This window comes from Sus scrofa, chromosome 14 (assembly GCF_000003025.6).
Source record: "Sus scrofa isolate TJ Tabasco breed Duroc chromosome 14, Sscrofa11.1, whole genome shotgun sequence".
NCBI lineage: Eukaryota > Metazoa > Chordata > Mammalia > Artiodactyla > Suidae > Sus > Sus scrofa.
This window is the reverse complement of record NC_010456.5, coordinates 128,418,124-128,438,630: the sequence shown is the minus strand read 5'-3', so window position 1 is coordinate 128,438,630 and position 20,507 is coordinate 128,418,124. Positions and strand designations below refer to the sequence as shown.

The 20,507-nt window shown below is 39.6% G+C and overlaps 2 long non-coding RNA genes across 3 annotated transcripts in view; one reads left to right on the top strand and one right to left on the bottom strand.

The window, feature by feature from the left end:
• Positions 1 to 1,744, top strand: part of LOC106506134 — a 60,094-nt gene extending 58,350 nt beyond the window's left edge. The window contains exons 3-4 of the long non-coding RNA XR_002338730.1: positions 490 to 558; positions 1,621 to 1,744. This is a non-coding gene — a long non-coding RNA (uncharacterized LOC106506134). The remainder of the gene's footprint in view (positions 1 to 489; positions 559 to 1,620) is intronic.
• LOC110256774 overlaps positions 1,592 to 20,507 on the bottom strand; it is a 34,516-nt gene continuing 15,600 nt past the window's right edge. Inside the window, exon 3 of one of the 2 annotated variants that reach the window (XR_002338732.1) lies at positions 1,592 to 3,069. This is a non-coding gene — a long non-coding RNA (uncharacterized LOC110256774). Of the gene's footprint in view, positions 3,070 to 11,848; positions 13,955 to 20,507 lie in introns of those variants that run through there. The other variant, XR_002338731.1, reaches the window with a different exon arrangement.

Genomic DNA, 20,507 nt, shown 5'->3' with positions numbered 1-20,507 from the left:
TTTGTCTTTTTTTTGTTGTTGTCTTGTTGTTGTTGTTGTTGTTATTGCTATTTCTTGGGCCGCTCCCGCGGCATATGAAGGTTCCCAGGCTAGGGGTTGAATCGGAGCTGTAGCCACCGGCCTACGCCAGAGCCACAGCAACGCGGGATCTGAGCCGCGTCTGCAACCTACACCACAGCTCACGGCAACGCCGGATCGTTAACCCACTGTGCAGCTCCCATTCTTGACCCTAGCCTGGGAACTTCCATATGCCATAGGTGTGGCCCTAAAAAGAAAAAAAAAAAAAAAAGAAAGAAAGAAAAAGAAAGAGAAAAGAACAGCACTGCTCCAAATATTTTAAAATATGAAACCTCCCCAAAAAAGCTCTCACAGAGTCTGCAAATCCTGTTTGGAAAGAAGCGTATTCCCAACATGGCATAAGAGATCATAGCCAATTCTTTCCAGTCCAACTCAATTCTATTTAATAAGTAGTGGCCTTTGTGCTTCCAGTGTCATCACTGTTGCTATGGTGAAGAGGCAAAAGAAGAAGGAAGCACATCCTAGAATCTACTTGTGAAGGTAAACCTTACTCATGGGAGACATTGAGCCATCCGATAAGACCCAGGCTCTGTAAACACCAAGACAAATAACAAGTACTGTTGCTGTGTTCCCTGATCTCAGAGAAAGACTGAGGAGGAAGAGAAAGGATTTATTTCAGGAGAGGAAGTCCTGGAGTTAGTTTGGAGGAGTGGAGGCCTCGTTGATCAAAGTAGGGTCCATGAACCAGCTACACCAGCATCGTGATAAAAATGCAGAACCTCAGGCCCCATCTCAGAGATACTGAACCAAAATCTGCATTTTAACAAGACCTCAGGTGATTCATGTTTTCTTCCTAGGAAGCACTGTTAGAAATACCAACTAAATAGCCGGAATGAAAATACCAACAGACACCTGGGAAAAGAAACCCAGGCCTGCGGGGTGCCCCTCTTGTAGCTGAGTACGCCCCAGATCCCTGCTTCTGGCAAAGCTTCTAGATTTTAATGCACTCTGCCTGGACTATCCAAAGACAGGGTTGCCCTCGTGTGCTAGGAAAGTGCCACTTAATAGCCAATCCTGTTGAAATATACCCCTGAGCCCTAAGAGAAATGTAGAAATATTTGAAAAATGGGCACAGGCTTGGAAATACGCAAGGGCTGAAAACGCCCTTTCTAGCATGTCTGGTCTTACACATAAGTGCCTGCAGGTATCGATTTGAGCTATTGCTTTCGAAGGTTAAAAAAATTATACACATGCCAAAACCTCCCCCCCAAATTGACCTCCCGTTTCTGTCGTATAAGTTCATGCTTGTCTGGTTTGAATTAGTTAGAGTGGTTCATTATGGAGCAGGCAGAGAAGAGGCATTTTAATGGAATTGGCAAAACCCAAGCCACAATGCCCAACAGAATAGGCTGGACGTATACAGCTGTGCCCTGACTTCCTACATGTGAAAAGGGTCTCTCATGGCTAGGAGGAACGGAGTGCTTAAACAGCTGCAGGGCCCATTTTAATAATTATCACAAGCCTTTCCTTTCTCCATCCCTCCCTACTTCCCTCCCTTCTTTCTTTCCTTCCTCCCTCCCTTCCTTCCTTCCTTCCATAAAGTTTTAAAGGTAATGTGGTTTCCACGCAAATCAAAACCAGCTGAGAACTTGCCAAGGCCAAGATGTAATTGAAGATGGCATTTAAGCCTTTGTGTCTCCAGAGATATCCTCATAAAGTAAAAGACTTCATCAGGTAGTGTTTTCTTCATTATTCAACATCACAATTCCGAAGCGAAAAAAGATAATTAGACATACGGTGCTGTCGACACATAGTTTATGAGGAGCTTCTAGTTAATTAGTTATGGTAAAAGGTTTTTGTATAGTCATAATTACTTTATATTTCAGAGGAAAAGAAGCAAACATTCACGTATTTTATTTTACATGGTGACAAGTTTATCAAAGTGATGCTGGTGTTTTGATGATCCTTCGGCACCTTCTTCAGACGTCCCCGGATAGAATGTAAAATGTCACGAGGGGATTTTAACAGCACAACTCTTGTCAACTTTAATAGGAGCTACACATCTGAAATCCCTACACATCATCTTGGTATATAAGAAAATATCATCATCTTGGTGCCCTGCATTTCCTTGGTCATCAACGGAAGGGTCCCTACAGAATAATTCGGAGGATGGCTACGGTAATTGTGTTTAAAACACGAGACATGCCACCTTCATGCAAATCCTTTTCCCACTCTAATTTCTGTGGGGCAGCCACTGAAGAAAAAACGATGGCAAAATAAGGGCTGAGAAATGTAGGATTCTACAATTTATTTCAAATAATTGCAATGTATAAAAGTGATTTTTTTCTAGATGTCTCTGATGAATTGGTTAGTCAAGATCTCAAAGTAATTTAAAAATGTAGGGAACTTAAAAATATGATTGCTATTCTTGGTTTTGTGTCTGCACCAGGTCCAGGACTGTCTGAGCTGAAGGGAGACCCAGAAACCTCTGTCACATCCTGCGCCCACTTGGGTGTCCCAAGCACAGATCAGGTAATCTCTAGTGACGCCTGCCCTTGGGAGAAGATCAATCAGGTAGCGACATGCCCTGTGCGCTAAGCTCCCAGGATGTCCCAGGGCTGACGTATGCCTGAGTAGATAATCAAGGTGTACTTGACCATGGGGCTGGAACACAATTTTCCTCAACCTCAGTCCAGTGCTTTATTTCTCAGAACAGAAGAAGGAAACTTGAGAAATGCATTAAAGAGGACAATTTCCATGGCATGGTACAAAGTTCTAGTGTCCCCTTCTCCACTGCTGCCCAACCCCGAGAGTGTAAATGGCAAGTTCCTTCTTCCCTCTGGCCCTGCCATCGCATGTGGTGTCACCACACTTTCAGAGAGCTCTGTGGGAGTAGTCATAGCTGCCATGCCTCAGGGCCCCGTGATGCTTGCACCCTCTCACCCTTGATGCTTGCACTGTCTGACACTACCCTTAATCAAGCACTTGCTGCCTCCTTGATGAATGTCTCTGGACAAGGGAATTCATCTTGCCAAGCTTTGGTTTCCTCATCTGTAAAAAGAGAGTAACGATAGGATTAAGACAGCAAATGTCAGGAGGTTAGCACAAGGCCAGATACACAGTAAAGGCTCAGTAAATTTTAGCTATTGCTGTTTTTATTTTGAGACTAACTCTGTGAGTCAGATGCTATTATTATTCTCATTTTACAGATGGTAAGACTCCAAGAGATCAAATCACAAAGCGAGGATGTGGTAAAGCTAGGATCCAAACCTAGGCTCCGAACCCAAGCTATTGGCCTCATTTGACTCTCCACTTTCATCTCTCTTCTGGTGGACATCCTGGAAAGGAAGATCTAAAGTTTCAGGATCCCAGGCCTTAGGACGGGGCTGGTTTCTGGTGGATCTGGGGCATCTAAGAGCCTGGTCTGAGAATCCCAACATTTTTTCCTCCAACTTACCCAGACTTCAGTGCCTCCCAATTTATGCGTTTTTTTTAAAGAGATGTTATTATAGTTGATTTACAATGTTCTGTCAATTTCCACTGTACAGCAAAGTGACCCAGTTATACAGACATGTACCTTCTTTTTCTCATATTATCTCCCATCATGTTCTATCACAAGTGATTGGATATACGTCCCTGTGCTATACAGCAGGATCTCACCACCCAGCCACTCCAAACGCAGCAGTTTGCATCTACCAAACTCCCAGTCCCTCGCACTCCCTCCCCCTCCCCCTTGGCAACTACAAGTCTGTTCTCCAAGTCCATGCCAGTTTTCCTGTTAATTTAAAGGATGGGTGCAGGGGGAAGGAGGACCCAACTAGAAACCCCCTCTCCCCCCAATCCTCATGCTCCTTGCCCACCTGGCTGGTTTTCGTGATGAATGTCAAGCCTCTCACTGCTCTCGGGTTTTTTTCCCCATCATTCTCCCTACGTGGTTTCTGTGTCCAACATCTTTCTCCAGAATGCTAACATTATTTTTTCTGGATAAATCAGGAAGGGACCTCCTCATTTCCCCAGCCAGGAAAAAAAAAAAAAAATTCAGTCTCAGCATTTAGCACCTCTGCTATCTATCCCTCCCACTTTTTCAAGTAGACCAAGGAGGGGCATGCATCTTTAGCAGAGGTTTCAAGGTGGCTAGATGCAATTTTAAGGTGTGCTGATTCTTTACATAGGAGGGTTTCTCTTTAGATAGGAATCATCTTATAGCCAAACTGAAGAAAGTCTATACAGAAAGACGAAATAAATTATATTCAATGGGGGGGTGTGTGTGTTGAGAGCCTGAATAAATGAGATCAAATAGTTTACTGTGTTGTCATTAATGTGATGCATAACCTGCATCCCTATTTCCACCTTAAATGGAATTATGACATGGATGTATGCCCTAGTAACGGAGAATCACTTTTAATCTCATCTCTTTGAAGTAATTAAGACAATATTTACTATTTCTATTAATTTTTAGTGTGAATATTTTTAGCTATGATTCTTATCATTAATCATTGTCCTGGAATCTAGGAAAGAAAATGTAGATTTAGAATGACAAAATAATTTTTGAAAATAATCTCTCTTTTGTCTCTTAAAGGAATAAAAGGTAAAATTTTAGTATGTCTAAGGTGAATGGTTTCTAAAATTCACGATACTTCAGGTTCAATCAGCATCTTTAGCTAATTTATGTAGAATACTATAATATTTTAAATTCTTGAATAAATAATTCTCAAGTGTGTTAATTAATTCTCAATTGATTATGCTAATTTACACTAATTACTACTGTAATTACAAAATTGAAGATTAACCTGGAAATTCGGAAGAGCAGTGTTTCTGTTAACTAAACAGGAATACATTACATAGGCAAGAGCACAGGCAGGGTTCTTTTTATTTTGTTTGGCTAGCTCGGCGCCTACAAAGCACAATGTAATCTGGGGACATCTGACTTCAGGATCTAATCCACTTGCAAAACCGTGGAATCAATTCTATCCTCCATTTCACTCCCCTATGTATCCTTTGTCTTCATCATTCCTGATGTTTTCAAACGCTGTCACTAACAATGAAAAGATCATCCCTAGCCACAAACGGAAAAGAAAGACCAGGTCTTTCTACAGCACTTTGTCATTGTCTGCCAAGGCTGTTGGAAAACCACAGAACTGTAGACTTATTGTCTACTTAACACGCCTAAGAAAGCATCAGTAATCTTTGCTTGCTGAGCTCAGCCCAAAGACTCTACAGGATATGCTCACTGGGAATGTGGCTTGAATCACAGGCACCACTTTCTCGTTAGGTTCAAACGGATGTGCGGAAAATTAGGATGAGTTCCAAATAGTAAGAGCTAGGCTGTTGGAGATGATAAGCAACACTGCTCCTTAAGTATTACCCCTGGTTTTATGTACTGCTGTACTTTGCGCACTATTTACAGGGCATAGGGGTTATACTTCTCTCTGATTTATTGATACTCATTCCGTCAGTCAGTTGGTCATGTGCACACCAGCTTCTGTTCTTCTCTGCTGTGCTTGGTTCTAAAACTTGTTTGTTCATTTATTCATTTGTTTTGCTTTTTAGGGCCTATGGAAGTTCCTAGGCTAGGGCTCGAATCAGAGCTGCAGCTGCTGGCCTACACTACAGCCACAGCAGTAGCAACATGGGATCCGAGCTGCGTCTGCAACCTATGCCACAGCTTGTGGCGGTGCCGGGTCCTTAACCACTGATTGAGGCCAGGGATGGAACCTGCATCCTCATAGATACTAGTTGGGTTCGTTACTGCTGAGCCACAACAGGAACTCCTTGGTTCTAGAACCCGAATATACACTCTTCAAGAAGCTCTCACCCAAGGAAAGGTAATGTCCCACAGTTTTCTCAGCAGAAAATTACAGCTTAAAGAACACAATATATCAGCGATGGGGGGAAGGTGGGAGGAAAAGATCACTTTAAGAATATGACTCACTGAGCAACAATTTCCAGCTCGCTGTTCACGTGCTGACCTAGCCTAGACTCATGGACAGAAGGATTTTGAGGGTTTGCATATGGTGAAATAATTCACCTCATTCCTAAGCAGAAAGGAAAGGGTTGTCTTTGCTTCTCCCACCTCTGGGCTCAAGGAGAAGTATTTCTCCCAGAGCTGGTGGAGAAGAATCCACTGAAATTGGATCTAATCCCCATTTCCCCTCCAAAAGGCTCTCTGACTTAGGTTAGGTCCTAAACCTGCTCTTAACTCCCAAGGAAACAAATTTTCTTCTTCTGAGGTGGAGCACCCAGGGCCTTGGAATGCTGTGAAGAATAACAAACAAATGCTTCTAAAGTACTTTCAACATCCAAAATGAAATTTGCCACATGAAAGCCAAGTATTGTTATGAATGACAGGAATTGCCAACATGCTCAGAACAAAGGAAAGCTCCAAGCACTTATCATTCATCTTATGCTTTTTAATCCACTGTGCTTTTCTTTAACAGCAAAATCTATCTTGTTATAAATTATTAGTTGTAAATTACTTGTTTAAAATCTCATGACTGTTCATTTGAGTAAACCATGAGGTAGATTTCTGCTGTAATTTCAAAAGCTCCCAAATGAGCTATAATTCATTTCCTATTAACATCCAAATAAGAGCTATAAACCTTAAGAAGAAAATGAGTCATGGTTACATCACGAGAATTAACTACAGAGAAATATTAAAAACTAAATGTTATTTTCCGTACATTGGGATTAACTATTATTTGCAACCCAATCACTGGTAGCACTCTACTTTATGATAGAAAGCACAAAAGCACATGATTAATCCTGACTTGGAATCTATTAACATTAATCTAGATCAGTGTCTCCCAGCCCTACTTTGTTTCACTCCAGGGTATTTCCAGCTACCCCAAGGGATGTTACGAAATTCTTCCAAATTGCCTAAACAAAATTCATTTTAATTCACAGTAGTATTAAAAATAAATGTATACCATATGGCAGACTAGGGGAAAGAAAATACTAGAACGTCAAGCTAATAACTTAGAAAACGGGTCCAACTCATTAGCCAACTTAAGTGAGGATTTAGATAACACTTTCTAAGCCACAGATTCTCTGCAAGTAGGAATGTAGTTCTGGGAACCAAGAAAAACATCACTGAGGTTTAAGGCTTCCAACTGCACATTCAAGGTCTCTTGATGAAACACTTGGCTTTATAATAAACTCACTCTAGTTTCAAAACATTTATAGCTATCCTTGCTCTCTCAGCGTTTAGGTAAGGATGATGCTGTACTCCCATATGCGGCTTTATGGTTTATAACACGCTTCCATCTACAGTATCTCAGCAGATAAGCAATGCTGGTGACCCGCCTACCCACGGAGAAAGAGAAAACCAAAAGGCTGCCTCCATGAAAGATCTTCACCAAACTAAACCTCAAGTGGAATAAGGTTACACGTCACCACTGGACGTTTAAGATTCTCCGGTGCACTCGGGGAGAGATGGGAATAGTGAAGGATGTGCTTTTGCTGACTTTTCTCCAGCTCTGGTGCCACGTGCTGAAGCTAAACACTGCATGACCTTGGCCTCACTCTCCCACTCCCAAATAAAGTAGAGGGAGTGACAGTCAGGAGTTGGTGGCAAAGGGGATAAAGGGAAAGGACTGCTTCAACACAAACTGAAATTTAAAGAAAGAGGTGTGGGTAGCGATCTCTTGGGGACACTGGGTGAGCAGGCTGGTAGACCACATGGGTAAAAATTGGAAAGCTCCGATGGGGGCACTTTGAAATAACTTCTACTGACGAAGGCATCTGAGACGCAGAAGGAGATCCAGGTAGAGGCACACTCACCTTTTAAAAAAGACCGACTTTTTTTTGCTCAAAAACAAAGATGTTGTACTTGTTCTGAAGCTCAGGGTGTTGAGGGCAACTCTTTAAACCAAAATTTCCCCTTCATTTGTGATAATATGGATTTATGTCCTGATTTTAATGCATATTCGGAGGAAGGCAACTGGAAATAATGCCTCGACAGTTTTAGTGTTTTGAGCATGAATATGATTTCTAGTTTACCTAAAACGGAATGAATTTGCTGAGGGTATCACTATAAGAAGCAAAAGCTAAGGAAGGAAGTTATCAATAATTTGAGACTCCTGGTTCACACAGGAAATGAAAAACCTGCCTACTGAAGATCTATGCCAGGCTCCACTTAACTCACCGACCCTCATGCTAAAATGCTAAGCAGGATGGATATGATTTTTCTTGCTACTAGGTTATCCTTTGAATCTCTTCCTGTAGGTGGCAGACACAGAATGGTGTAACCAGACTTTGAGGGGATGTCTGATCCTTGTATGATGGCCAAGAATCACAGAACTCACTCTTTCTAGCTGGCTCAGTAACAGCTGTTCATTCAACAATGTTTGGAAAACCCTTAGCAGTCTATGGTCTTGGCCTTCAAGAAGTCTCAGTTCAGTGAGATAAAGAGATACACAAACAAGTAATGTTAGGATCATTAGAATAAGGGCTGCACACGAGGTACATTTAAAAAATCCTAGAAGTTCACAGAAGGGAGTGAAAAATCTCTTTCTAGGGGAGGCACGAAAGGCTTCTCACAGAAAATAGCATCTGGGCCCCCACATGAAGAGCAGGAGTTATGAAGTATAAAAGAAGGTCACTCAAGGCAGAGAAGAGCAAATGAAAAGTCAGGAAGGTATTGAAAGGCGAGCTCCAGGGAGGAAGGAGGATAGTGTGTCTGAAGCATAGAGTATGAGGTGGGCACATAGAGAATAATGTGGAAAGGGCAGCTATACAAGATGCCAAGAGGGGAGATGTCTCTCGTTCTGGGGAACTTTTTGGAGAAAAAAATTAAAATGCACTCATAATACAAAAACTTTCAAGAAAACAGTATTGGATTTGGCAATCCCCAAATTCTCCCCAATTCTGAACTTCTAGTTGCTAGTTTATTCAAGAGAAAACCAAGCTAATGGCAGAAATGAACAAGAAAACTTTTCTTTTCCCTAAAAATATGCCTTAATTTATTTGCTGGAACACACTTATTTTATATTGAACTCATGGTTGTTATTTTAATATTAAAAATATTCACCAAAACACCTAGAAAGGATTTGTGCCTTGATTATTAAGAATTGCCAGAGTCCTACAATTCTATTGGAAAAATAAAAGACTTCAAGTATATGAGTTTAATGAGACCACAATCCACATTTACAACTGAACACTTAGAAATGAGACCAAATTTTCACCTCCTGTGTTTCCTCTGGCTATAATCTTCCCAACTATACGGAGAAGCTGCTGGGAAGTATGCCTATCATGAAAATTGCTCAATTTTCAAAATGATCTATGAATCATAATAGGAGTCTTGGTAGTTAAGAGTCTACAATAACATAAAAATGCCTCCCAGCCCTTTAACAGGTGGTAGAAAGAAGTCAGAAATGATTCTTACAATGGTCTTTTTCACTCCACTTAAATCCCAGTATATCAGACAACGTTAGAAGAAAAAAAAAATAGAGCATGGGTATAATAAAATATATAAGTTTATAGGATAATAATGTGATATGAGAGATAGGCCTAGCCAGACTCCCTGGGTTAAAATGCAGGATCCATCGCTGTGCAATCTTGGGCAAGTTATTTAACCTCTCTGTGTGTCAGCTGCTATAAAAATGCATGCATCAGAATTCCCGTTGTGGCTCAGGGGTAACAAACCTGACCAGTATCCATGAGGATGCAGGTTCGATCCCTGGCCCCACTCAGTGGGTTAAGGATCTGGTGTTGCCCCAAGGTGTGCTGTAGGTCTTGGACGCAGCTGGGATCCTGTGTTGCTGTGGCTGTGTTGTCGGCTGGTTGTAGCTCCGATTCGACCCTAGTCTGGAAACTTCCATGTGCCACAGGTGTGGCCCTAAAAAGAAAAAAAAAAAAAAGTATGTACTAACGTCATCTACTAAATAAGGTTATTGTCAATGTCCTGAGTTCTGAGGATCTTTGCTTCCCTAGATCATCCTCCAGTGCTTCCTCCATCTTGCTTTGGGGCCCTGGGGGCTGACCCAGAAAGGAGGCAACAATGAGCTCTTCACCTCCTTGTGGTTTTATGTCCTGTCTGGCTGATGGGTGGCACCTTCATGAAAGCCGGGGGCAGCAGGAAAGGGTTCCCTCCCTGTCAGGTTGCCATGGTTGTCTGCAACCCACCCTCTGTCTTTCTTTCTAACCACTCTCTTTCTTCACCCCTTCAGGCAGGCCTTGTGGTGGTAAAGGCTCCCCGCTGCTGTCAGCCACAGGGTTGTGCAATCTCTTATTGTATTTTCTTAAATCCCCCTCACACCTTTGTAAATATTCCTTTTATTCAATTCACTTCGACTTATCCAATTTGAGTGTGCCATCTGTTTCCTGCCAGCACCCTGACTAATAGAATGAGTTCATCTTTGTAAAGCACTTAGAATAATAGTGGGTCCATGATAAGCACTGTATAAGTATTTGATGGATAAAGAAAATAAACAAGATTTAGAAAATTTTTTGTTGTTGATTTAAACACAGCGTTCTGTATCCTGCCATACATACAAAGCAAAATCTTCAGAAACATTTTCCCAAATAAAAGTGTTTTCTTCAGCAGACTTTATGTATATGAAACAATCATCATTCTATTTCGAATCATGTGTTTAGTGCTTTGGTTTAAAAAATTCCAAATAAAATACTGTTACAGTTGTTTTTAATCCAGTAGGATTCCATGGGGAATTTATAAAACTCTATTTATTGAAATCATTACATATACTTATTTCCTCCTTTTTTATACTTCTTTATTGTCTCTTCTCAATATACCTTTTATCATATATACAATATTATCTTTTTTGATGCTTTAAAACAATTTGGAATATAAACAATTTTTATTCAATTGGTCAAATATATAAAATAGCTGTCTTTTAGAGCTTCTAAAATTATAAATGTATCTGATAAAAACAACAGGTTTGTTCTCTGCATGAAAGACAAGAGACTTTGCCTAGTAGATTCCACCTTTCCCTTCCTTCATTCTTAAATCCCCATTTTATTCCAGAAGAGAGTGGCAGCAGCCTTCTAGTTTGAGCTCTTATTTACTAGCCTTCTAGTTTGAGCTTTACATCTCTAATGACTGGTGGTTCATCTTGAAATACCATCGCCATTCACTATTTTTAAATTTTTTGTAATGATTTTTATTTTTTCCATTTAGCTGGTTTACAGTGTTCTGTCAATTTTCTACTGTACAGCAAAATGATCCAATCACACATACATATGCCCATTCTTTTTCTCACATTACCCTCCATCATGCTCCATCATAGGTGACTAGATATAGTTCCCAGGGCTACACAGCAGGATCTATTAATTTTCTACATTTTTTGTATGGTTTTTTAATTTCATTAGTTTCTGCTCTTTAGTTTTTTCTTTTTTCTAGTTAATTTGGGTTTCCTTTATTTCTATAAGCCAAACCATAGGTTATTAATTTTATTCATCCTCTTTTCTAATAAAAGCATTTTAAGCTATAAATTTTCTTGTAAGCACTGCTTTAGCTGCACGTCACAAATTTTTATGTTATGCTTTCACTATTATTCATTGAAATACTGTCATTTTAAAATCTGAGTTACACAGAATGTATTATTTAATTTTAAAATATCATATGGAGCAGATGTAGATGTATTTTTGCTAATGGTTTCTAATTTAATTCCCCTGTGGAGAGCACACACAATCATTTTATATTAATTTATGCTAATTTAGACTTACTGAATGACCCAAATATGTTCTGCTTTGCTGAATGTTCTGTGCACATTTGAAAAATGTGCATTCTCCTGATATTGGATATAGCATTTTATAACTATCAATTAGGGCAAGATAGTTGATAGTATTGTTAAATTATCTATTTCTTTATTGATTTTTTTAAAGTCTAGTTTTTTAAGAACAACTGTTGAGAAAATAGGGTTGAAATCTCCAACTATGATTGTGGATTTGTCTATTTTTCCCTTTAAATTGTTTATTTTTTAAAAATATATTTTGAAGCTCTGTTTCATACATGTTTATAATAATTATATATATAACTATATATAAATTATAATCTATATTTGAATATTCACATGTAATATATGTAAAATCTAAAATCACATTTTAGAATATATCTGTCATACCCTGACATCTGTCATAGATATTACATATGCATATACTAAATTTCCTCAAAGTTTTTTCTATCCCATTCTTTCTCCCCTCTCCCTCCAGGATTCCAATTACATGAACATTAGATCTTTTGATATTGTTTCAGAGGTTCTTGAGGCTCTGCTCATTTTTCACCAATTTTTTTCCTGTATGTTCTTCTCATAGATTTCTTTCTTTTCTTTTTTTTTCTTTTTAGGGCTGAGCCTGCAGCACATGGAAGTTCCCAGGAAATCCCTTCTCATAGAATTATTTCTACTGATCTATTTTCAAGTTCTCTGTCTATTCAGTCATCTACACAACACCATGCCAGACCTACACAATGAAAACATTTCTAATATTGTGTCTTTTTGGTTTTAGAATATCCATTTGATTCTTTTGTACAGTTTCTAGTTCTCCATTGAGACATCACATTTGCTAATTCTTTCCATATTTTCCTTTACATTAATGAGCACGGGTGCAATGCCTGACTTAAAATTCTTGTTTGCTAATTCAAGCCACTGAGTTATCTTAGAGTCAGTCTCCATTGATTGGTTTTTGGCTCACATTTTCTTTTTTTCTTCATGTATTCGGTATCTTCAAGGTCATTCAAGGAGTTATGAATGATATATATTGTAGAGCCCCTGGATTTTGTTGTGTTCCTCTGAAGAATCTTGATTTTTTTTTTTTAAGTAAGCTGTTAACTAGCCTCAGACTCCAAAGTGTCTCCCTTGCAGCAAACAGGCACAGAAACCTCTGTTCCATTCCTTTAGCTTTAGCTAGGCTGCTTGCACAGAAGGTTGGGGGTCCGCAATGATTTGTGTAGAGTTTATGCACAGGGCACATGGCCCACCCCCATGGCCCCTTGCCCCCTTGCCTTGGCTCTTCAAGAGTCCCCCCTCACTTTTCAGTTACTGCAATCACCTTGAACTCTACCTCCTGGATCCTCATGTCAGTAGGACCTCAGGTTTTCTATCCAAGTTTTTAGTGACTCCTATTTGGCAAGGACCGAGTCCTGCTTTCTGGCAAAAAGCAGTAATCATGGGAAACTTGCCTGTTGTCATTTGCTTCTTCCAAATGCAGACTGCCCCCAAGCATTTGCCTGCTTGGAATTCTCTGGTGCCTTTAGACAGCTGCTTTTTATATTTTGTCCAGAATTTACAGCTGTTATGTGCACGGGGATTACCAGAAGCCAGAAGCCTGTTCCATTTCTTTTTTGAGTTTGTTTGTATCTCATGGCTTTTCCTTTTCTTCATTATTTATTACCTTTTTCCTTTCTGGGCCCCCAGGGCAGTTCTTCTGGTCCCCAGAGTCTCATAGCCTCTTCTGAAAACAGCTTCAACAAGCCTCATCTTCCTAATCACAGAGGCTCAAATCAAGTCCAAGGGTAAGACAAGGGAAGAAGATAAGCTGTCAATGACCTTGTCTTATAACCACATCGAGCACTGTCTTCAAAAAGGCATAGTCTATAGACCTGCAGCTACTTATTCAACTCAGCAAATATTTACTGAGTGTCTAAAAGGTATGAAGCTCCATTATAGGCCTTTTGGATACATTGATAAACAAAGTAGTCAAATACCCCTGCCCTTGGGGAAGTAACATTATGAAGAGAGACACAGACAATAAACAATAAACATAATAAATAAGCATTATAGGATGTTAGAAGATGGTAGTTGCCCACCTTCCTTCTCCTTCCCAAAGAGGTCTTGGCTCTTTGGAATCACAATCATTCCAACGTCTTCATTTCCCTTAACTTTACCATCTCCTGAGCTGTCTTCCCAGAACTAAGAAACAGGCAATGAGCCTCGAAGGAAAAGCACTTGGCTTCAGCTGCTGCAGTGACTCAATTCCGCCACTGGGTGGGAAGAAAAAGAAAGGAGCTAAAGAGCAATTACAAGGGATAGACGGCAAAGGAAAAACCATTATTCCATTATTACTAAATTCCACCTAATCTCAACTCTCCACGTGACCTCTCTTACACCTTTAGTGCAAAGAACACACAATCAGAGAGAGTAATTTCATCAGAGTGGTTGTTTTGCGTGCAAAACTGAGAAGGTATTTTCTTCTGGCACAGGATTTTCTGTGTGTGTATTTATAAATGTGTAGTTGATATTAGTACTTATTTTTTCATTTTTGAACATATATTATATGTATTATATATATGTATATTATGTGTGTATTCTACTTGCACAAATACCTATATATATATGTATCCTTATCATATTTATTACATGTGTGTACATTTTATACAAAAGTATAGATTCTATTATATTGTGGACCTCCCACAAACCACTTTTTATTTAATTAATTAATTTATTTATTTATTTATGTCTTTTAAGCACCCACAGCGTATGGAAATTTCCAGGCTAGGGGTTGAATTGGAGCTATGGCTGCTGGCCTGCACTGCAGCCACAGCAGTGTGGGATCCGAGATGCATCTGCGGCCTACATCACAACTCGCAGCAATGCCGGATCCTTAACCTATTGAGTGAAGTCAGGGATGGAACCTGAATCCTCATGGGTCCTAGTCAGGTTCATTACCACTGAGCCATGATGGGGATTCCCATAAACCATTTTTAAAACCTTTTTGAGGTATGGTATTCCTTGTTCCAGGAAACAAATACGTATGGTAATTTTACGTGTACGCTCACCACCACCATCATCATTGCTCCATTTAATCAGTTGACAATAGCACAGGCTCTGTGCTAGGTCTGCTCAGGTTTTTAATGCCCACAGTAACCCTACAAAGTAGACACTATCATTACTCGCATTTTATACAGAAGGAAACTGAGGAGTAAAGAGGTTACCTTGCCCAGGTGGGAACTAGAATTTAAACCCAGTTTTGATGGACAAAGTCATTATTTTTAACTAGGGTCAGCACACTTTTTCTGTAAAGGGCCAGAGAGTGAATGATTTAGGCTTCGTGGAGCAGAGGGTCTCTGTTGCAACTACTCGCCTCTGCTGTTGTGATGTGAAAGCAGCCAGAGACAATATACAAACGAACAGATATGGCTCTCTTCCAACAAAACTTTATAAACTAGGTGGTGAGCAGGATTTGGCCCCTGAGACATAGTTTACCAATCCCTGCTTGTAACCACCAGGCTCCACTGCCTTTGTGATGCCAACGATTCAGATTAAAATGGGAAAATCCTCCTCTCTCCCACTTCATAACAGTGTTCATCAAAGACATGTCACTTGGCTATTCTGGGTTTCAGTCCCTTATTTTCTCGTGGAAACACAATATTGGCTTACACTGCAACTCTGAAATCCAGAATTCTGGGTTTTGAAGAACTGGGCTCAGCCACAAGGAGCTGCAGGCAGTTATATAAAAGGAAAGAGGGTGTCAGTGTTCATACGAGTGACTCAATCTGTCTCAAGGAGACATTCTGATGAAAGCTGTGAAGGAAACTTCTATTTCTTCTATCTCAAAACAGCACAGGAAATGGTGTACCATATCAGAGCCAATGGTGGATGAGTCAGAAACTTGGACATTTAGAGGAAAGAGTGTGCTTAGGGAATATTAGTGTACATCAGGCACAATGCCAGGCACTTGATGAGCCTTGTTGCATTCTCAATCCCCTTCTCTGGGTGGGTGTGGCATCTGGGACACTGATAAAATGCCGATATTCAGAGAGGCAAAAAGCCTCTCAAGATGCTACCTCATTTGGGGACCTGGCAGGTCCAGAACCAAGATATCATTAGTATGTCCACTGGTGACAACCTCAACTCCTAAACAAATAGGCCACATGCTCTGATGCATAGACCAGAGTATCAATTTATTCACGTATCCAGGAGTATTCACACTTATGGAGCAGTTGGATTAGCTTGATGAGCCTTTCCAGGACACCCAACATGTACTAAGGTCTTGGAACAAAGAGAAGAGGACATGGCATGTGCATAAAGAGACTTTCAGACTGGTCACTGTGTGCCTATAAGCAATTTGAGGAGTGCTGGGGGGGATGGATGAGGGACCATCTGAAGGTGGGCTGCACCCCAATACTGACCCACCTGTTGGGGACCACTCCTCTAGAGCCTACCTATGAGACAGAAAGAGGACCCCAAACGGGCTTCCCAGGCTATGGTTAGCCTTTGCTCTGCCCCATCTCCTTCTGAGAACTTGGGCAGCTGTAACATACTGGGCACTCACATATACTGGGCACTTCCAGTGCATCTGGTTCTGCATGATAAGTGCCTTACAGACATGCCCTCATAATCTGAACCTGAATCCCCAAGTGTGGGGAGTTCCAGGCTGATCTAGTGATGAGGACTTGGCGCTTTTCCTGCTGAAGCCAGGTTCCATCCCTGGTCTGGAAACTGAGATCCCACATCAAACTGCTGCGCAACACAGCCATAAACAAACAAACAAACAAACAACAAACAAACAAACAAACGGTTTGTGTGAATTCCTGAGTATGACAATGTAGGCTTCCTGTGATTCAGCCCAACATAACATTCCAGGTTTTTCTCCTCTACATGCACCCTAATCTACAGCCATGTTGCTTACTGCTTTACTGGATATTACTTTTCCTTCCAGCTTTAGTTGGCACAATCTCTTCCACCAGGATTGCCTTCTCCAACGGATCCTATCATAATGCTGGCTATTCTTCTAGGCCCAGCTCAAATGCTAACCCTTCCTTGAAAATTTTTCTTGGCAGGCATCTCTCTTATTAACATTATAAAACCGTGTTCCTTATTCATTAACACTTAGATGCCCAAAAAAAGCCATCTTAAGGCTCTCAGTTCTGACTACAAAAATAAAACGTATCTCCTTGTAAATAACAACAACGGCAAACTTTCAGCAAACGTGTCACGCTCTTCTCACAATTTTAAGTTCCTTAGGGACAAGGACTGTATTTTATTCATCTTTATATCCCCCCAGACTCTGTCCGCTTGAGTTCCTGGATGTCCACTCTAGGCTTGGTTCATAGTGAGAACTAAGTAGGTCTTTATTTGAATGAATGAATTATGCTTAGAACTTTGACAGCTAAACCTAGAGCTGATTTGTTTTAATTTTATGTGAGACTTAGGGTCAATGATGTTATTAACATGCCTCAATTCCTAATATTACAATATTTCTCTAAAAAATTACTAAGAAAATCATTTTGTTGCTAGATTAAGGAAATGCCTGGGCTTTCTTGGAGTGTGGGCCAAATCCGTCCCTGATCATGTGTTATTGCTAGAAATCCTATTGCCTCTATCTTCAGACCACTTTAGAGATGAATTATTTAATGCACGCTGAGAACATTTCAGTACTTGAGGTTGTTCACCTTTCAAAGTTCCTCAGGTATCTGCAAGAACTTGTGAGTTAAAATATTCCCGGGTTATAGGTCTTAACTTCATTGGAAATTGACTGCACATTTTTATCATTAAATCATGAACATCACAGATGACTTTCTCATTTCTGCTGAAGGCATGTTTCTTATTAAGCTAAAGCTGTTCAGTCTGTACAATTAATGGTTCATAGCACGCTAGGGAACATTTATTAATTTTCATTTTACTTGTTTTTTGAAGGTTGTGGGGGTTAAGGGGTCTGAGTTGGAGTTATTGAAATTTTAAAAGGTGTAAATAGGTAAATATTATGGTTCCTGGAAAAGTGAGACATTTTTCCCTTAAAGCAAGTGATTAATATTACTAATAAAAATGTCATCAGTCTTCCCTGCCAGGGTTATGCAGTGAGAAAGATATTTTGTATGTATGTGTGTGGTTTGCTTTACATAGCTAATAGGGTGTTTTGAGAGAGTGCTTTATATTTTAAAAAAAAAAAACTACTTTAAAAATAGATTCTTGATGCTTTGTTGATCAAATACAGTAATTCTAAAGGAAAAATAGTATCTTCCTATGCATTTACCAAAGATTTTTCTTGGCAACATTTGGTGGCTCATGTGAATGTTTGAGATGCAGGACATTTTTTGGTGTTCAGATCACATGAACACCATTCTCGTCGAAGGCAGACTTCCTTCCCATACTTTTATGGACAGATTATTTACTTTATATTTCAACTGAGTTTCCCAGTAGTTATTTCCGTATGCTACTATGTATAGTACACGATGTTGGTTATGTACAGTAAAATACTGAATTGTGGTGTATATCAAGCAGTACTTTAATAATCTTATTGAGATATAATTCACATACCACACAGTTTCTCCACTTAAAGTGCACCAGTCAATGGTTTTTCGTCTATTCACAGCATTGTGCAACCATGACCACAATCTAATTTTAAAACATTTTGTCACCCCCAAAAGAAACCCTGTGCCTATTAGTGGTCCCTCCCCATTCTCTGCACCTCACTGGCCCTAGGCGACCACTAATCTGATTTGTGCCCATAGATAAAGTAGCATTGAAAGAAAAAACACAAAATATCTACATTTTAATTATTGAAAAATTGGGTGATTTTATGACATTATTAGAGCTAATATGGTCAATACAATACTCAGGTAATAGTATTTTTCTTTATCTTTTCATTGTTTTTATCCTCAAAATGAAGCATTTGGTTTGCAATAATTTCAAACCCACTGGTAACATACAGTAGTATTATGTTTGCCTATGCTGCCTTCTACTTGTTTGGTATTGATAAGTTCTATATCCATGCCCACGTCAACGCAGAAATGTTATGTTAGAAAAATGGTGAATACCTCAGCAGTTAGCAAGACGCGTACTATGAGCAGAACATCTGTAGCAACTCTGTTGTTTCTCCGTTTCATTCTCCAGTTCCTTCCAACTCACCAATACACACACACACACACACACACACACACACACACACACTCAAACACATACACTCAGGCACACAGAGTATCCAAGGTCACATACACTGGATGATGCTAGAGAGAAGGCTTTGCAGCGACAATCAGAAGTAGCTATACATGTTCCAATCGATACATTCTTATGCACGTTATAAAAATAACGTGTTGTGGATTTTGACTGCATAGACATAGGGTTTATTTCTAAATCACAGTGGAAGTCACAGAACATCCTCTGGAAGTTGGAAGTGCTAAAGCAGAAAGCAGAAATGTATAAAATAGTATTCTGGCTCGATGTGTATTTCTACTGATTTTGTTCATGGCATTATCCGAAATCCTGGAGGTCATTCATCTCTTCCTCCATTCATACATCTATTTATTGACTAAAGACAATGTGAAGGGCGTGGTGCAAGGCCCTAGGTAATAACGAAGGGCTAAAAGCCAGCTTCCCTGGGAACTGTTGCCCAACCTCAGCACACAGAAGATGGGCTGTCTTCTCAGAAGGAAAGAGCTCAATGAATCATGCATCTTTTTCCTTTTCTTAAAAAACTGCAGCCTATATTCTGCAGGAAAATTCAACATAATTGGTATATACCCATCTTTTTAGGTGAATTAGGCCTTAACTGACAGCCAGCCCATTTTGTTCTAAAATTCAACAAACTCTTGGAAAAATCTTATTCCATACAATCTTTTGAATATGTCATTTGCCATTTATATTTGATGGCCTTAAGCAAAAAAAAAGTTATAAAAGGTATTAATGCAAGTAGATAATAAAGCTGCATTCTATAAATCTATAGCAGCTTACAGTAATCATTAAAGCATGCAAAAGTCTTTCATCTATTCAAAGATATGCAGTGCACAGAATGTCTGCTAAGGTGCATGACAAGTCAGAGTTAAATATATATTAATAAATGAATTAGCTTCATAAATAATAGCCATAATGACATTTTAGGAGACAATAAGTCTGAGGATTGTCAGAAAACGGTTGATGTATGAGCTTCACGTCTCAGTGATTCTTCAAAATGAATAGGCTTTGCGAGATAGTTCAGACCCGCGACCAGCCTATTTCCTTGAATAATTTACTTGTTGTCAATTTGTACAGCCACATTACACATGCAAATTGTGCTGCCTGTGCAAACACCACTTGGAGATGATAAAAACAAATTTACGAAGGCTATAGAAGAAGGATTTATTTCACTTTCTCACCCAGGTCAAGCAATACATGTATCTGACGATTGTGTGTACCCAATTTTGTTGTAATTATATCAGCAAATTATTCCTTATAATCTTATTATTTTTAGCAGTCTCCTTGTGCTTGGGATAATTAGCTTTCTTCACTCAGTGTAAAAACAATTCAACTTGCCAGCCAGGCAGGGCATAGCTCCATTATCTGTTTTGGGTTTAAATTTATTCCCTATATTCTTGGACACTTTGTGTAAATTAAAAATTTCATAGTCCCTAATACTGTACACGCTGTTCATTCAGTGATGAATTAAGGCCCCTAAACCTCTCCGTTTGCTATTAGATATCTCACCCACTTTATATGTTAATCTGTGCTAATGAATTCCACAACCCCTAGCCACAGCGAGATGACTAAAATTATTACCACTTACAGAGATATGCCTTTTTCATTTAAAGTTCAATTCAAATTGCTCCCATAAACAGTCTG